The sequence below is a fragment of the Acanthochromis polyacanthus genome, chromosome 5 (genome assembly GCF_021347895.1).
Source record: "Acanthochromis polyacanthus isolate Apoly-LR-REF ecotype Palm Island chromosome 5, KAUST_Apoly_ChrSc, whole genome shotgun sequence".
Classification (NCBI taxonomy): domain Eukaryota; kingdom Metazoa; phylum Chordata; class Actinopteri; family Pomacentridae; genus Acanthochromis; species Acanthochromis polyacanthus.
Genome location: NC_067117.1, coordinates 29,908,281 through 29,926,857, shown reverse-complemented (window position 1 = coordinate 29,926,857; position 18,577 = coordinate 29,908,281). Strand labels below are relative to the sequence as shown.

At 39.1% G+C, this 18,577-nt stretch overlaps 1 long non-coding RNA gene across 1 annotated transcript in view; it reads left to right on the top strand.

The window, feature by feature from the left end:
• The first annotated feature begins 935 nt into the window (after positions 1-935).
• Positions 936-18,577, top strand: part of LOC127534106 (uncharacterized) — a 175,213-nt gene continuing 157,571 nt past the window's right edge. The window contains exon 1 of the long non-coding RNA XR_007942064.1: positions 936-1,501. This is a non-coding gene — a long non-coding RNA (uncharacterized LOC127534106). The remainder of the gene's footprint in view (positions 1,502-18,577) is intronic.

Below are 18,577 nucleotides of genomic sequence, written 5' to 3'. Positions count from 1 at the left end.
TTCCCAAAAAAAAGAAATATTATACACAGAACATTTATTACTCTGCCAAGGAACAGCAGAGTTATGTGATGCTGTCCGTCTGTCTGTGTGCAACGTTACGTAAAACCAGACTAATGGATTTGGATGAAATATTCAGGGAAGGTCAGAAATGACACCAGAACCAAGTGATTAGATTCTGAAAGTGACACTGCTCATAGTCTGGATCTACGGATTTGTTAAAGATTCCAGCATCATTGCAAGATACAGTGGGTATGGAAAGTGTTCAAACCCCTTGAAATGTTTCACTCTGTGTCATTGCAGCCATTTCCCAAAATCAAAAAAGTTCATTTTATTTCTCATTAATGTACACTCAGCACCCCAGCTTGACAGAAAAAAAGCAGAAATGTAGAAATTTTTTGCAAATTTATTAAAAAAGAAAAACTGAAATATCACATGGTCAGAAGTATTCAGACCCTGTGCTCAGTATTGAGTAGAAGCACCCTTTTCAGCTAGTACAGTCATGAGTCTTCTTGGGAATGACGAAACAAGTTTTTCACACCTGGATTTGGGGATCCTCTGCCACTCTCCAGTTCTGTCAGGTTGGATGGTGAACGTTGGTGGACAGACATTTTGAGGTCTCTCCAGAGATGCTCAATTGGGTTTAGGTCAGGGCTCTGGCTGGGCCAGTCAAGAACGGTCACAGAGTTGTTCTGAAGCCGCTCCTTTGTTATTTTAGCTGTGTGCTGAGGGTCATTGTCCTGTTGAAAGGTGAACCTTCGGCCCAGTCTGAGGTCCTGAGCACTCTGGAAGAGGTTTTCCTCCAGGATGTCTCTGTACTTGGCCGCATTCATCCTTCCTTCAATTGCAACCAGTCATCCTGTCCCTGCAGCTGAAAAACACCCCCACAACATGATACTTCTACCACCATGTTTCACTGTAGGTATTGTATTGGGCAGGTGATGAGCAGTGCCTGCTTTTCTCCACACATACCGCTTAGAATTAACACCAAAAAGTTCAATCTTGGTCTCATCAGACCAGAGAATCTTATTTCTCATAGTCTGGGAGTCCTTCATGTGTTTTTTGGCAAACTCTATGCAGGCTTTCATGTGTCTTGCACTGAGGAGAGGCTTCTGTCGGGCCACTCTGCCATAAAGCCCCGACTGGTGGAGGGCTGCAGTGATAGTTGACTTTGTGGAACTTTCTCCTATCTCCCGACTGCATCTCTGGAGCTCAGCCACAGTGATCTTTGGGTTCTTCTTTACCTCTCTCACCAAGGCTCTTCTCCCACCGTTGCTCAGTTTGGCTGGACGGCCAGGTCTAGGAAGAGTTGTGGTCGTCCCAAACTTCTTCCATTTGAGGATTATGGAGGCCACTGTGCTCTGAAGAACCTTGAGTGGTCTAGAAATTCTTTTGTAACCTTGGCCAGATCTGTGCTTTGCCACAATTCTGTCTCTGAGCTCCTTGGGCAGTTCCTTCGACCTCATGATTCTCATTTGCTCTGACATGCACTGTGAGCTGTAAGGTCTTACATAGACAGGTGTGTGCCTTTCCTAATCAAGTCCAATCAGTTTAATTAAACACAGCTGGACTCCAATAAAGAAGCAGAACCATCTCGAGGAGGATCAGAAGAAATGGACAGCATGTGAGTTAAATATGAATGTCGCTGCAAAGGGTCTGAATACTTCTGACCATGTGATATTTCAGCTTTTATTTTTTAATAAATTTGCAAAAATTTCTACATTTTTGTTTTTTTCTGTCAAGATGGGGTGCTGAGTGTACATTAATGAGAAATAAAATGAACTTTTTTGATTTTGGCAAATGGCTGCAATGACACAGAGAGTGAAAAATTTCAATGGGTCTGAATATTTTCCGTACCCACTGTAACTACACAACGTTACTGTAACTATGACAACATGTGAACACTACATCACTTGCCTGCTGATGATCACATGATTGTGATCCTACTACAAACTGACCGCTGCAGACTTCGAAAATGATACAAGGACCAACTGATTAAATTGTGAGGGTGTTTCTGAATCCCATCAACTCCCGCTGCCTGCTACATATTTACGTCGCATGTTCCGGTGTTCATACATAACATACACATGCATAACACACTCCTGTGCTCAGCTCAAGGTCATTTTTGTTTGTACATCTACATTAAATTGCTACATTCTATGGCGTCGTGACTTCTGCCTCAAATGTTTTCAAGATTTCAGCCATCGGAAACGATACAGCGACTGAGCAGCCAAAGTACTTTGTACAAATGGTGGGGTGGGGTAGTGAGGGGAGGAGGAGTCGAAGCTCATGGTTGCAAAGAAAACAATGGAGAAACTTAAAACCCTCAACTTGAAGTGAAAATAGACAAAGAAGCCTGAGAAAAACAGGAGATAAGAATCCTTATAAGCTGGTGTTACATAGTACAAAAGGACCAACGAAGTTACAAAGAAAAACACATTAAAAAGCTCTGAAAAAATCAAATAATATAAAAAGCACAAGAAGAATAGTAAAATATTAAAAGGGACACCCACTGCATTTCAGACTTTTTTTTCTATGGAATGTTTTGGAGCCAAATTCAATTCTAATCAATCACGAATGCTTTCATCCCAAGGGTGGTCTTCGATCCCTTTAACTTATCATTTCAGTTATTAAATATCTACAATTGTCACAGTACCAGTTGTATTTTTGTTAGTTTGTATTTTAGTTGCATGGTTTGAAGTGGTTATTTTAATTGTTTAGTTTTTATTTTATAGTTGCATGGTTTTGTTTGCAGTGGTCATTTTGTTATGTTTCGATTTTGTAGTTGCATGGGTTTATTTGTGCATGTTTACTGGGTGGAGTGATTTTCTTTCTTTCTTGTGAGTTGTAATTAGTGAATACAGCTGGCACTGATTAGTGAAGACTGCAATTGATTGGACAGAGCTACCTGAGCTGATGAAGAAAAGAGGGACACGTGCAAGAAAGGGGAGGACTAACAGAGAGCGCACAGGGGGAAAACAAAGCAGAGGCGTAACAGGGCGGCCGTGAGTAGAACTGGGGACAGACGGGGAACAAAGTGGAGCGACACAAGAGTGGACCGAGCCAAAGAAACTCCACGCTACATGCAGTAAGCAGCGCTGGTTCAAGGGGAGAGGACGGAGGCGGACTGAGTCGGGTCGTGGCTGCACGGAGGCAGGAACGGAGGGCTGAAGTGAGCGACGGATGCCGAGGAGGATTGATACAACGCATATTAGGTATATATTATCCTACCCGTGTGTGTGTGTGTGCGTGCGCGCGCGTGCGTGTGTGTGTGTGTGTGTGTGTGTGCGTGTGTGTGTGTGCAGGTACGGAGGCCAAGGAGGAAGTGTGCTGCTCGTCACTCATCGCCCCAATGACGTGTATATATAGAGCTCTATATATACGTCATTGCGTCGCCTGTTCCCCGGAGAAGATTCCCTTAAAAGGACTATTACACCGGCCAAGATAAGCATAGCCTCAAAAAGACCAGTGTGCTCTGTTTTGTTGATCTGATGCCCCCAACGGGACTGTTGTTTTATAGATCTTAGTAGGATTTTAGTCTATTCTTTTTAAGAAATTGTTTTATCTTGTGTCGTTGTTTTTTAAATTTAGGAAATAAATTTCCTTCATTGCATTTGTGCATGTTTTTTTTTTTTTTTAAACAGTGGAAATCAAGTCTTTTGACTGCTGGTAAAAAGTTATTTGAATCTGTGCAGTCCATGTGACACAATCACCGAAGAGCTAAAATCCCATTAAACGTGATTAAAATGACCTCAAACACGATATGTTGAACTCAAATGGTTCCTGAGAAAACAAAAAGGTGTAAACATGCAAACAAACAGTAGAATTCCAGGATGCATTACAGTAAACCTGCAATATAACTAGGAATCATACACTATTAATCGTAAAACCAAGTGAGGCTTAAGAATTGTGCATGTTTCGGATTAAATGTCCCTCTGTCTTTTATGGTGGTGACAGAGAGGAAGAAGTGAGATGTTTGCATCGTAAATCGGTCCAGATGTTGGGCTCATTGCTGATGGTGATGTTGGATTTCCTTAATTTTTGGATTTGCCACTGTTCAGTTCATTCCTGTGTGTAAAGTTCTGGGTGTTGAGGAGAAACGTCAGGAAGTCATACTGAAGAATGCGACCTCCTCTTCTCCAGAGGTGTGGTTATGTTCAGGATCAACATTTTCTCTCCAAGAGGGTCGTCAATGGTCGTTCTGCATTAAACATCCGATATGCAGATGTTCCATTTGGATGTGAGTTTTGGTTTTCTCCAGTGGTTTCCCACCAAATTTACAGCTGTGAGTAAGGTCTCTCTGGGTTCTCTGTTTTTCGGGATCTGCCTGGCAACAAACTGTTGTTCTGCTACTTCAGTAATTACAAAAAAAAATGCTTTTTAAAAACATTCATTCTTTATTGACCGTGGCAATTACAAGACCAAAGGAAAATCCAGTATTCTTTGACCCATAAAACGTGACAAACAGCAGCTCTTAAATCAAAGATTAATGGGGTTTCCAAGGCCACACAAGACAAAACATCTGTCCAACAACCTGTGTGCTTTTGTCTGTTTGGACAGACACGCACACATATTTTCTCAAGAAACATGTCTGGTAAATTGCGGTTAAAGTGGAGGAACAAAAACATCAGAGCGCCTTAGGGGCCTGGTTCTCATTTCACAATAATTTTCAGTAATTTAAATCCCTGTGGAAGTTTTAAACACAAGGTTACTTTGCAAAATTGATCTGGTCCCTTCCACAAGGGCCTGCATTGTTTTTGTCTTTTTTTAAATTAAAAAAAATCTGGTTTTAAAAAGAACTCAGAAACAGCAGGAAAAGACTCAGTTAGCTGCCATACATCATTAAAAGTTTGGTTCTGTGTTTTTGACAGCAGGGATGTAGTGCAATAGAGTTAAGAAGCCAGATTTTGTTTTTATCTGAGCAAATGAAACACCAAGACCAAACCGTTTACTCTAAAGTTTTTATATCATAATCATTAACTTCACTTTTATTGATTTCATAAATAAAAAAGCGCTACACTTGTATGACTAATAAGTGCTTATCCTTGTAGGGTGTAAAATGTGAAACAAATAATGACATTAATCTACAGTTAGAAGTCAGTAATGTATTTTAATTTTTTTTTATTCATGACTTTCATAGACATAAGTTTTATCAAGTTATTAGGTTTCTCACCAGGAAATAAATACTGGTTTTTAAAGACCTAAAAAAGGTTTTTAGAAAATAGCACTCTTGCTCATATAAATTGGAAAAAGTGCTCAGACAACATTTGTCAGTGCCTCAAAACATCAGGGGTTTTGTTGTGTGGGATTCTGGTGTTTTTTAAAATACTTTTCAACAATCTCGTCAGGTCTTTCCACACTTTCACAGTTGGATTAAATCGACTGAATCTTCCTCAGCAGCGGCTGCTCTACTGTTCACAGGTAAAAATCCAGAGACACTTGAACAAAATCTTGTTACCCACTAAAGCATTCCTTTGAGGCAGCATAAGGTAAAGACTCCAACTCCTCTGCATGTGTTTTAGGTCTTAAAAGTGTAATGGAAGTGCTTTTATTGCCTCGCCAAGGAAGGGAGCCTGTTTTCGTGGTTTATGTCTGTAAACAAGATTACAAAGCTAGCAGGCTGAAAATCATAAACTTCCCAGAGGAGATGAAGCATGGAGCAAGGAGAAACCAACAAAATTTTGGTAAGGCTACAGATTGCTTTCTTTAAAGCTGTGAGTCCAGCCTGCACAATTTCTGCCAAACAATTAAAACAGCAGATGTTGGGCCAAAGGCCACCTAGAAACAGAAATTCCACCGCATGAAGACCCATTTACAGAGACAGCAGGATAAAATGCATCACAAGGTTGAAATCTAAGATGTTTATAGGATAGATAAGGTGGAAATTTTGATGAATTCTTCACACTTCTGCCTGGAGGTGTGTCTGTGCACGCTAGACCCGACCGTAGCCAACTGCAGAGCAGATATGTCAGCCGCTGTTTTATGCTTGGAGAATCAATATAAAATTCTGGTAGAAAAGTGTAGGACTGTTTATTTAAACCTGATCGTGTGGGTTTAGAAATGATTGTTTATGCAAAATCTTTGCTTCAGTTGAAAGCATATGTATTTATATTTGTTCATTTTTGTGTTTAAAGGTTTTTCACCCACTACTACTACTTCTACCTTCACTGCATGAAGTAAATAGAAGAGAGAGTGAAATCCTGTTGCACATCCAGTGTGGGAAGCCAGTCTCATCTGATCTTTTCATGCCTTCACAGTTGGATTCGATCGCTTAAATCTTTCTGAGCAGCAGCTACTTTACCGTCCAGCGACCAAAATCCGGAGAAGCTTTAAGTTGAGCAAAACGTTGTTACCCACTAATACGTCCCTTCAAAGCAGCGTGAGGTCAAGACTCCAACTCCTCTGCATGTTTTTCAGGCTTTAAAGTGTAATGGATGTGCTTTTATTGCCTTGCCAAGGAAAGGAGCCTGTTTTCATTGTTTATATGTCTGTAAGCAAGATTACAAATCTAGCAGGCTGGATATCGTAAACTTTCCAGAAGAGGTGGAACACGGAAAAAGTGAAAAACTGAATTTTTAATACTCTTGCTTCCTCTTTTAACACTGTCACAGTCTGATTTGCTCGACTGAACAAAGTGCCATTACCCACTAAAATGTCTGATTTATTTTTCTTTTTGCCTCTGTGCAGCGTGAGGTAAAGACTCCAACTCCTCTGCGTGTTTTTCAGGTTTTAAAACGCAATGAATCTATTTTTATTGCCTTGCCAAGTTGGGGAAACTGTTTTTATTGTTTATGCGTCTGTCAGGAAAATTACACAAAAAAACCCCACAAAAAACTAGCAGCCAAATAAAGGAGAAGTGGAGTATGGATGAGGGAAGAAAGCATTCAGTTATGGATCCAGACCATTTTCTTTGAAACTGGGAGCAACAACATCAACTTCCAGCTGAGTTCAACAAATTTCTCTCTAGTTTAGTCAAGTGCAGCCACCATTATTAATGAATGTCTTAATTTATCTTCTAAGACGCATTTTGGCTCAACATCTGCTGTTTTAAATCTAACAAATTTAAAGTTTCAATGTTAGACTCAAGACTCTACAACATTACTATGAGGAAAATGTGATTTCACTTTCAGAAGATTATTTTATTTGTGTTTAATCAACTTTAATTTCAGTACTTTGTGAAAAATATTTCATATTTTCAATTCTTGAATGCAATTTTTTAACTTCACATGCAACATTTCGTTTTCATGAGCAGAATTTTGATCACAGGTTTAATATTTCACTTTCATTTACGACATTGCCAATGCAATATTTCATTGATATCTTATTTTTTAAGATGCAAGACTTTATTTTCATCTCATTTTCAGGTGTAATATTTCATTATCGTGTGATATTACTTGAGCCTTATCTCAGCTTACTTTTTGATTTCAGTAATGTATAAATTTCCTTCTGCATTAATAGATTCTTATCTTACTCCATATGAAATGTCAATTTTATCAAAAGCTGTCATTACTATTTTAAAAAAGTACCAATTTCCAATCTGTCAGTGCTATGTATGACATATTTGCACTAGTATGTTGTTAAACTGCGTTTTTTGTCTTCTTTCTCTCTTTTTTTATTTGCATTCTTATTATTACGTGACCTAGATTTGTACATAATATTTATCCCTATTCTTATGTCATTGTTGTACTGACTGCTCTACGTGATTTTTAAATTGTCCCCCTCGGGACAAATAAAGTTTTCTGAATAGTTAAGATGTGGGTAGAATTACACATCTTCAGCCCTTTTCACGCAGCACTTTAGTCATTTGTAATAACTGCAGATAAAATCTCATGCTGCGACATCTGTAATTTGTAAAGTAAAAAAAATCCAACAGAAATCCCACCACACTGAGATCCATTTCCAGACAAATGCTTCAAAAGAAGAACAAAATCTCCAAGGATTATTAGATAGATTGCAGCCTGTGGTAAGGAAATGTTTTCTTTTGTTTCAGCAGGCGAGAGAGCTTGGCATCTGTATAGCGTCAAATCTGCAAGTAACACCAGTGCATCTGGCAGGCTTCCTTCATCCTGTGAGAATAGGCATAAAATGACCCAACCAAAGCTGCTGAAATGTCTTTTCACTGTTCTTGCTCTTCCACACATCACTGGATCTAAATAGAAATGTCAACCTCAGAGTTTCTTCACTGCAGCTGTCAGCGCTTATTCGATGCTCCAAACACACATTTTGGTCAACTGTTAATTTTTAACAACGCACAACCTTGCAGCCTTGAAAAGAGGTATTTAGCTTGTTTGTATCCTGAGTCTTTAGGTGGATTCCAACAAAGATCCTGTTTCAAAGCCAATAAATTCCAATAAGACCCTTTTGTTTCAAGTGCTGGAATTTTCACCAAAATACAGCCAAATACAGTTACTTTATGGGTTTTTTGTTGTTGTTGTTGTTGTTGTTTTTTCCACAGAAGTTGCAGGCAGCCTGGAAACAACACGGTGACGTATGCAGAAAATATCCGTGGAGCTGAAACAATGTGTTGCAGAGGTGGCAGGAATTCTCCAATAAAATCTGTTCATTTTACACAGAAACATGTCATGTTTTTCGAATAAACCTGCTCAGATGAGTTTTAGGGTTTTTTTGAGAGAGTTGCGAGGTTATGATACAATTACTCAGGACGCTCATCGAGGGAACCAAATCAGTACTTCACGGCTGTCTTTCTTCGCCTTTTTTTGGACTTCACAACTGTGTTTTTTTCCGCCAAGGAACTCAGCAGAGGTTATTTGATGATCACCGCTGGTTTGTCTGTCTGTCCGTCTGTGTCTCTTAGCAACATTACTCTAAAACGGACTAACGGATTTGGATGCAGTTTTCAGGGAAGGTCAGAAATGACACAAGGACAGACTAGTTACATTTTGGCAGTGATGCAGCTTATACTCTGGATCCACGGATTTGTTGATTTCTGTATCATTGCGAGATAGCAGCATTGCATCACTGTAACCATGACAACAAGTGAACACATAAAACAGCTGTCTGCTGATGATCACTTGATTGTGATCCTATTAGAAGTCTACCGTTGTGGACTTATCGGGACTTATCCATCGGAAATGACAAAAGGAAGAACTGATTAAATTTTGGGGGTGTTTCCGAGTCTCATCAATTCCTGCCGCCTGCTACATATTTAGGCCACGTGATTCAGTATCTGTACATAACGTACACATTCACAACACATGACTGTGCTCAGCCAAGGTCATGTTGTTTGTGGGTACATCTATAGTACATGGTCACATTTTTTGTTGCCGTGATTCCTGATCATCAATAACTCATAAACAAATGCTGCATTCCAAAAAAAATTTAAAGTGCTGCGTTTCTGACAATGCCATATGGAGGAATGAACTACGGTGGCCGAGACCCGCCATCGCTGCAAATAAAACAAACGCTGCAAACAAAAACAGACGCTGCTGCAAATAAAAGAAACGCTGCAAATAAAAAGAAATGCTGCAAATAAGAAGAAATGCTGCAAATAAAAAAAAAAAACACTGCAAACAAAAAGAAACATCACTGCAAATAAAAAGAAACGCTGCAAATAAAAAGCCACAACGGAAGTGGATTACTGGGGATTATTTTTGCCGATACACCGGTGTGAGAAGAAAAAGATGAAGAAGAAGTAGAAGAAGAAACAAGAACAGGAGTACGACTTGGAAAACGAACAAGAAAGTAATGTGTTATCTGGTTAGGCCATGTAGCCCCAGGTTTGAAGGTTTGAAGTTGAACTGGAGGATGCCGGTGTGTTGTTCGCCGTCAGTTGTTTCCACCCGGATGTGTTTTCGTTCCGGACTCATTCATTCTGTCCGCTCGGGCGGACAGGCGCCGGCGGCAAAGGATGGTTCGCCCGGGGCGCAAATCTAGCCATGACCGAATCTGTGTGTTTTTCTGGGGTAGACACTGCTCTGGAGTGAGAGCGTGCAGTGGAACATGTTACTGTGTTTTGCTGCATATTGGAGTAAAGTTACCAAACTCGATTGTCCTCTCGTTAGCCGAAGCAAACAATACACCGGCATCCTCCAGTTCAAGTTCAAACCTTCAAACCTGGGGCTACATGGCCTAACCAGATAACACATTAAAAACTAGAAAAGCATTCGGAGAGCGCAGACCTCCGCCAGGCCATCTGTCTGTCTGTCTGTTTACAGCATAACTCAAAAAGTTATGGACGGATTTTCATCAAATTTTTACAGAATGCCCGGAAGAGCAAAAGTAACAATCGATTAGATTTTGGAGGTGATCCGAATCACCGTCTGGATCCAAGATTTTTTTGAAGGACTCTGTACAATTGAAGGCCATCTCTCAATTGTACAGAGTCCTTTTTTTGTTTGCAGTGTTTCTTTTATTTGCAGCGTTTCTTTTTTATTTGCAGCGGTGTTTCTTTTTATTTGCAGCGTTTCTTTTATTTGCAGCGATGGCGGGTCTCGGCCACCGTAATGAACAGCCTTGGTGGAATATTGCTCTTTATGAATGCTTTTCTAGTTGAATATTTTCTAGTTTTAAAACCTGTTGAGAATACTGTTAACGTCATATTCTTCAGTGTGGTTCATCAGAGATTGTAGTTCTAATTGTGCAACCACTTTTAACACACAGCGGGCAAAGAAACTCAAAATATAACTTATTGTCCTTTTTCTCTGTTCCTTTTGTTCAGATTATACAGCTGTGGCAGGCTCTAAATATTGCTGGAGACTGTTCATCATCTGCTCTCTTTGAAGAGCTGCTCTAAGTGGCTCAAATGCAGTGGCGGTTTTTCATGGAGGCCAAGGGAAGCCTGGCTTCCCCAAAAAATATGCAAGAAAGAAAAAATATAAATAATCTTCACCACTCTGTACTTTATGTTTTATATTTTTGTCATTCCTTGTTATCAAAACACTACATCGGGCATTTCTGCTTTGTGAGGAGCAAAACAGCGCCCCTCTTGTCAAGCTCTTTTTGTGCATTACACGACGTCTCTCATGCCCTCTGCGCTGTCTGTCTGTTCAGAGGCCAGCTTCGCCTTGCCTCCCTTAGAGAAAAAACCAGCCCGTATTAGCCAATCAGATTGAAGCAAGGCTCATTGCTTAATGGTCGCTGCATCATTAAAAAAAAACATAACGGAGGCCAGATCAAATCTGGCTTCCAACCAATCACAAACTGTGATGAACAATACCCACACTAATGCAGCTGTCCCACCAGGCACCAGCAAGCCCACACAGCAAGTATAGCCATCAAGCTAGCCAGAGAATGGATGGTGACAGGGACCTTGAGTTTCTTGTAAAAAATGACTTCACAAAACTTCCTTTTGAAGTTCAGCTACAAGTCAAAAGGGACGGTAGGCCAACTCCAAAGCTCAATCTAACTAAGTGTAGAGCTAATGGAAAAGCTCGCTCTTTTTGTGAAGCTAACTATGCCAGAAACGAGTGACTAATGGGAAGTGCCAAGCTTAACCGGCTTTTCTGCTGCCATGTCTCCTATTTGACCGGTCTACCGGCTCCCTGAACAACCCCTGGAGCACTTAACCTCTTTTTTTTTTTTTTTTTTTTTTTTACTGAAATGAATGAGAAGTTGGTAGAATAAAGGTACTGTAACAGTAGGCTGATTTGTTTACATGAAAATAACAGTTAAAACACCGAATCTAATTTGTTGTTCACACTGGCTTCCTCGGTAATTTTGGTCACGGGCCGCCACTGCTCAAATGAGAAACACATTTAGTGAGATTTTCAGGCTCTTTTAAAGGTGACAAGGTGGGTTTTTATTACATTTTTGCTTTCTTTGTACTTTGTGCTGGTGAAAATATTTTGATGGGCTCTATTGGTGCCTCCGGGTTGGATTTATTTCGCTATTTGTGGCATTTTTTTGCCACCTTAATCAGGATGATGCTTTACAACTTTTCAAAAACAGATCTTGTTGTGTCTAAATACTGTTCAAGTATTTAGACACAAGTTTGGGGTCACCCAGAAACTTTCACATTTTTCATGAAGAGTCACACTTTTATCCATGTGCTAACATAATTGCACAAGGGTTTTCTAATCATCAATGGAGATATTCCATTAAAAATTAGCCGTTTCCAGCTAGAATAGTCATTTACCACATGTCAAGACTGTATTTCTTATTCATTTAATGTTATCTTCATTGAAAAAAAAAAACTGTTAATCTTTTAAATGAAGACATTTTTAAGTGACCCCAAACTTTTGAACGGTGGTGTAAGTAGAAGATTTAAGTTCAAAATGAATTAATCAGTTTACAGATTAAAGGAGTGTTTCATAAGGTGTACTTATTGTTCTGGTGCAGTAATTGGAAGTTGTATGTTCCGTGTCCCTGTATTTTTATCCATTTTGCTATATTTATATCTATCCACTTTTTTTGCACACACACACACACACACACACACACACACACACACACACACACACACACACACACACACACACACACACACACACACACACACACACACACACACACACACACACACACACACACACACACACACACACACACACACACACACTTGGTTTGCCATTCCTGTGGGGACATACCATTGACTCCCATTCATATCTAACCCCTAACCCTAACCCTTACCCTAACCAAAACAATGCGTAACCCTAAAGAAATGTTTTTGCACTTTTACATTTTTCAGTAACAACAACAACATGGCCAAGAAAACGCTGTTGCCACCCGTGGGGACCTCATTTTAGGTCTCCACCGTAAGACGAGTCCCCACCTATATAGCAAATAGTCAGGTTGACGTCCCCACCATTATAAATAAACATGTACACACATCACACACACACACACACACACACACACACACACACACGCAATCAGTCAAAAGTTTGACGACTCATTCGTATTATTTTCTACACTGTAGATTAATACTTTTTTGTTCATAACATAATTCCATATGTGTTCTTTAATAGTTTTGATGTCGTCAGTAATTAAATAAAAGCCACTGAAAGAGAAGGTGTGTCCAAACTTTTGACTGGTCGTGTGCATCCATTTATACCATAATATAAAGCATATCAGCAATCCATCCAGAGATGAGTATTTAATTTAACAGCTAAAAAACAATGTTTGGCCACAGTTAAAAAAAAAAAAATCTTCAACCAACAAGGCACATTTAATCTGGGAGAATTAGTTTTTCCTCTAAAATCGAAGGTATTTTTGATGACTGGCAGCTTAAACACAAGTGTTTAATATGATTAATTATAAAAATCAAGTTGTCCTCATAGCTATTTCTACTTTATTAAAATTAAATATTAAGCAGGATGTACTTAATTATAATGAACAAAAGATTTTGAATTGCTACATAAAACAAAAACAAGTTACTCTCATGTTCAGAATATTAGGGAAGACTTAAAATCCTCAATTATCAAGTCTATTTCATTTAGTTACCTCAGCTTTAACTTCATTTTAACTTTAAATGAGACCAAATGTTGAGTTGGTGTAATTACCACCATTACTATTACAATTAAACACACTAAAGCAAAGCTTGCATTGCAAATAGTTTGTCTAAATCAGACTTTACAGAGTGTACTTTCCCTTAAACACCAAAGCATTGTCCGTGTTTTTCGGTGACTCTGAATATTGTGCAGCTAAATGTCACATACGCAGAATAATGAGTCCTCACAAAAGAAACTCTCACCAAGAAACTGCAAAGTCCGGGATCCTGCTCCTGTGTGGTTAAACATCTGGAAGCAGTTCCACAGGGAGCCAGAAGTTAGTCTAATTAAGAGCATTTTTGGGAAGGCTAATAGCATTTCTTCATCATTTCAATAGTTGCATATGTTGCAGGTACTTTAAATAAACACAAAGGAAATGAAAATCCCTAAATCTTTGGGATAACGAGGATGTTCCGTGGTCGGCTTCAGACCAGTCATAGCGCTGGGGGTCGGGTCAACAAAAACGGCAGAGGAGTGTTTGTGCTAAAGCGGCTGCTGCTATTTTGTATTTTCTAAAACAATTTTAAGACTTTGGATACATGGAGAGGACGTTTGATGAATTTAGTTGAACTTGATATTTTTCTTTTGATTTGATGAATTTAAACATCTATTAAACTAGAAACCTGTTTTTTTGTAACTGTGTTTCAATCCTGCAGGAAAACTTCTAAAGGAGAAAGTTACTCTGTCGGCCTTATACACAGACAGCTGGGTTTCCAAATGTCTTCAGCATGTCGGCACACATTTACTTCAAACAGCAGAAAATATGACGGAGAGGTCAAAGCTGCGGGAGCAAAGAACGGGTCACTACACACATTAGTCCGTCCTGGAAATCATTACTTTATGAAAGGATCTGTGACTTGCTGGTTTCTAAAGAGAAATCTCAAAAGGAATAAAGACCTTCATCATAACAGGCCTGTTTGCATTTTATAAAATGGTTCGTAGTCGATTTATTTTGTCTACACTCTTTCCTTAAGTAACAATAAAAACAGCATTTTTTTTTCAGCCTTTCTTGCACTAAACACTGTTTCTGTCTGGATGGAAAATCGCTCCACTATTAGAAGAATTTGCTAAATACAGAACAATGCTTCTGCAACTTCATTAAAATAACAAAGCCAAAAAAAAATAAGACTTTCAGTTTTAGGATGATAAGCTCGAACACGTGGTTTTCAAAGACAGACTGTATGTATTTTCTGCAGCAGAATAAAGGAGAGGACTGAGTTCTCGGGGTTTTCTGGTTCCCAGGATTTTCATCTAAAGATGCCAGTTTAGAAGCTTCAGCTGCACTGTGTTAATGTGCTAATAGTTGGTCAGTGTCCAGATGATACTGCCAGATTTTCAGGAAATGGCAGGAAAGGTTTTAAATTCAATCAAATATAAAGCTGCTAAGCGAAATTAAGTGTCACATAACAACGGTTAGTCAGTTTTTACAGCGTTTGTGGTGTTAATGCTACGCAAGCTACAGCAAATTATGTTTCATTTTGTCATTATTAAACATTAAACACAGAGTATAATATATAATCCGCTATAATGCTGATGTTTTACAGCTAAATGCTCTCAGATAATTAGTATGAATGTAAAAATTATGAGATAACAGCCTCACTAGCTTGAACGTTTAAAAACTTCATGTGCAAACATTTGTAGTAAAATAAAAACTCATGCGAGAACCAAAGCAAATAATTTTATTCTTGCTTATTTCAAGTTTTGACAAAAGATAGAAAAGACTCTTTGGAGAATCTCTGTGCAGTACTTTTAATAATGCAATAAATCTATAATATTTTTATTTTATTGGAATGAAGCGTAGTATTTTTCAGTTTTTCACAGAATTTTAGATAAACTTCAGTTATGAAAAAGTTTTTTATAAGAACGTCTGGTAACGCGTTTTATTGACTGTTTTAATCATGCTAAATGTATATGCAGAGCTACAAGAAGACTGTTTGCATTCTAACACAGACTAAACCCGATCACTGCAGATGTTCCGTTGTGCTGCAGCGGGTGTAAGCGGCACAATGTTCATATCAATGCAGAAGATTCAATGTAGACTCCTGTGCAGGTTTCCGTCTCGAAACAGAAACCCGCCTCTTCTAGCACGACAGAAACAAACTTACACAAAAGTGTTGCTTCTTTTGTGATCCTCTTTTATTTCTGACTCATTTTCAGGCTAGAAACCTCCAATCTCCAACAAATAACGGATCAAGATGGCGCGATTGACAAGATGGAATCCCGGACTGCTTTGAACAGAACTGGGTGAAACTCTACCTGTGTGTTCTGAGATTATTACTGCACTTGTTGTGGCAAAGATGTGAGTTTACAGCGAAACGACGACCAAGCAGCTGCGGCGCTCAGCCATCATTTTTCACCTGATCGTTCTGGTTCACGTCAAGATGCTCAAAAGTCACATCGAGCAACATTTCTGATAAACTATCAGTTGTTTTTCATCACTGGGCCGAGTTTTGAATCCTAACTATAAAATGAACTGTACCTGCAGCATTTCACCGCCCAAGTTCTTGTATAACGGCTGCTACACAGAGAAACTCTTGAGGAGCTGTTTTTCCAAGCCCACAAACATCGACTGCACTCCATTCGGCATTTATCACAAGACATTCAATTCAAAAGCAGCACGTTGTAAAAACTTTCTCATGCATATATGAGGTCTCAGACGTTGTTCTTCCTTTAGAGTCTTCAGCGATTTCCTAGAACTGTTTAAATGGCACAAAATGGGATCAAAAAGTCCATTTGTCTTACCTGTAGGTTAACCAGCTGTTTGTTCGTCTGTCAGCCTCTGAGTTCTCTCACGTTCCTGTAGCTTTTCGCTCTCCACTCCTCGTCTTACCCCCCCCTATTCTAAAAATTTTCACCTTTTTAATTACGCCGCTTCTTTGGTCCACAAGTCACCCCTCTGCTTTTCTCTCCTCACTTCACTTCCCTTAAAGTATCTCCTTTTTGATTTTGCTGTATCAGAATTTTCTCTCCTGTCAGTGTCTTTGCACCTCTGCTCCTCTTTCTGAGATCTAATTCGATCTTCCTCTCCTTCTTTTATCCCTGCCTGAGTCACCGTACCTTCCTCTGCTGCTGATAAAGACATAGTGGGAGATTTGTACTGGAGGCGGGACCAGTGCTGTGTTTTTTGGGGAGGAGGGGGTTGGAAAGGTCAAATTATACCGAGAATGGACTGATAAATGTAAACCAGACCCTCCAGTTAAGTGTGGCTGATGTGAGGCGTTACCACCGATCCCTGAGCTGTTTAAGAGGCTAATAACCCCGATCCTTTTCATTTGCTTGTGATGTTCAGTTACTTTGTTCAAAGCAGTGATTTCATGCATTTAGCAGAATGCCTTTGTGAGCGTACGACATAACCTGGGGCACATTTTGAAGAGAATACACCAGATCTAAGCAGGTGTATTCACAATGGAAATCTGAGTAAATCTGTACTATGGTTCTTGTGCACCATAATCACCAGCTTATTTGAGCTTGTTAGAATGCTAATCAACACAAGATTCTGCAAAAATGATTAGTTTTTTGTGTAATTAGCTATAAACCAGTATCGGAGGACCTTCGTGTGATGAAAAAGCAAAGGTTTGCACTTCGGTTTGTCTCACCCAGGACCATCTAGAAGAGGCTCCAAGCCCCCAAAGACCCTCTACAGGGTAAAGAGGATACAGCTGATGGACAGATGGATGCACCCTAAAATGGAAGAGAATTCCTGGATTGTCATTGCACAGTGTAGAATGAATTTAAGCAGTGATCCTTTCAGTGCAAGTACAGAAGGAGATATAAAATCTAAAAACCTATGAAATCTATAAAATTTATAGCATATCTGGTGTATTAAGAATGATACAAAAACATTGTCAGTTAAAAATGCCCTTTTTTGAAAGAAAAGCATTTTTCTTCAATGAAAGTACAATAAATGAATCGTAAATCCAGTCTAGACATTGTTAATGTGGTAAATGACGATTCTAGCTGGAAACGGCTGATTTTTAATGGAATATCTCCATAGGGGTACAGAGGAACATTTCCAGCAACCATCACTCCTGTGTTCTAATGCTACATTGTGTTAGCTAATGGTGGTGAAAGGCTCATTGATGAGTAGAAAACTCTTATGGAGTTATGTTAGCACTTGAATAAAAGTGTGAGCTTTCATGGAAAACAAGAGATTGTGTGGGTGACCCCAAACTTTTGCACGGTAGTGTATACACAAAAGAAAGGTCTCAAAATAGTGCAAAAAACACACACACACACACACACACGGTGCAGTTGTATGTAAATGTGTGGTTTCAAGAAACAAATACAAGCACAAGTGTAGATAGTTCCTGATTCTGTAAATGTAACAGTGAGCAGATTAAATTAATTGAGATCGTTAGTGTTGAGAGCAGGACGCAATCTTTTTTTTGCCATGTCTCATTATCTTCAGAAACTGGAGGGATTCAGGCTTTATTTGAGCTGCGACAAACTTCACGTCCTTAACTGCAGTTTTATAACGACTAAACTATTGACATTTTTTGCATAACATCAGGCATGCCACAATAAAAATATTCTGGCACATCTGGTTTAGCTCAGAGAAGCTTTAATATAAATAATTCCACCATAAAACTGAAATCTGTGTGGAACAGTCGACTGGTCAGACGTGTAAAGGGAACCCCGATCATAATTACCATCAGAAGCTGCATTATTGAAGTTGCTGCGTTATTGGTATAAAATATACGACACTCTCAGGTTGAAGCAGCACTTTGAGCAGTCTGGGGGTTAAGTTTATTAAAACCAAAGGAAAGAGAGTGACATACTATGAGCTGTGGACAGCAAATGCCACATCAGTCGCATCTATTAATGTTTCCGCAAAATCCCAAAAATCTTCCCTGTATCAGATATGTTTAGTTCAACACATTTCAGATCTTCCAGAGTCACATATATAGGTGTGTTTTGATGTAACTAAATTCATTTAGCCTGGATTCTGTCACCTGGATGAAGCAGAGACCTGAAACACTAGATCAATCCAGTAACCATCATTGATGTTGGAGCATCAGGATGATTTTAAATGTTACAGTATGGTGGATTAAACAAAGAAGCAAAATACACTAAAAATTTGTATACAACATATTTTGCTTCTTTAACTTCTCCCTCGTATCATAGGACAGAAA